Genomic DNA, 1,067 nt, shown 5'->3' with positions numbered 1-1,067 from the left:
AAAGCACACACACACACACACACACACACACACACACACACATACACCTCCCCAATGCATGCACTACCACGGATGTAGACTTCATGGGGCATGTGCTTATTATTATTGTTTTATCATTTTCTACATATGGTCTTCCTTACAATCTCTTCTGACCTGCATGCATGTGACATATCATACTTAAAATGCTGCCCTACTTTCCTCTCTCGATGCAAGGTGATATATTTAGGAACAGTCATAATGCATATTCCGGGAACACCCTTTAGTGTGGCAGCTGAAGCGTGTGCTCTGTAAACCGGACACACAGGCACAGGTGCAGCAGAGAGGAAATCTGCTTGAATGAAAGCTTTCCTCCACTCTCATGGACCAGCGTCTCCTCGCCAAACCCACCATCGATTCCACATAAGCCTGGTTTTTCAAAAGCAGCCTCTTTTGTGGAGCAATGCGGGGCTGTGTGTGTGCTCCCGCTAGGAGGAAAATGCCATTTCCTCTCCGCGTGCTTTTAGCACTGCAGGTACTAATTTGTACATGAGGCAGCCTTGCTATCCCTGAAGGAACTTGAGACCCTACAAGAGCACTTGCTACACCCATAGTGCAGCCACTACCACCACGCTAGGTTCTCCTCCCCACACCCCACCCCCATCATCAGGCGTACACCGCCCTCCCGGGGACATGGGAAAAGCACACACACACACTACCACCACCAGCAGCGCACCACACCACACCACACCACACCACACCACACCACACCACACCACACCACACCACACACCATGCACACACACAATAAGAGGCCTGGCCCAGCCACTCCTTCCAAGGCGCGGACTTGGTCCTTGCTCCACAGTCAGTTCTGACAATGACAAGCCCCTCTCCCGGCTCCTCCGCCCACTCTCTCCCTCTCTGCTATCAAGGCTGAGGAAAACCTGGGGACCTGCTCGCCCCACTCCCAGTTTAAAGCCCGGTGGCACCAGACAAAAGAGGTAGGTGCCGGCAGCACTGGGGCCCGCCCGTGCAAAACGCCCCCGGCCGGGGCCAGGTTGCTCAGAGCAGAGCGGCCGCCTTTCGAGGAA

This window comes from Ochotona curzoniae, unplaced genomic scaffold (genome assembly GCF_017591425.1).
Source record: "Ochotona curzoniae isolate NIBS_2020 unplaced genomic scaffold, NIBS_Ocur_1.0 contig_64, whole genome shotgun sequence".
Classification (NCBI taxonomy): domain Eukaryota; kingdom Metazoa; phylum Chordata; class Mammalia; order Lagomorpha; family Ochotonidae; genus Ochotona; species Ochotona curzoniae.
This window is presented reverse-complemented; position numbering follows the sequence as displayed.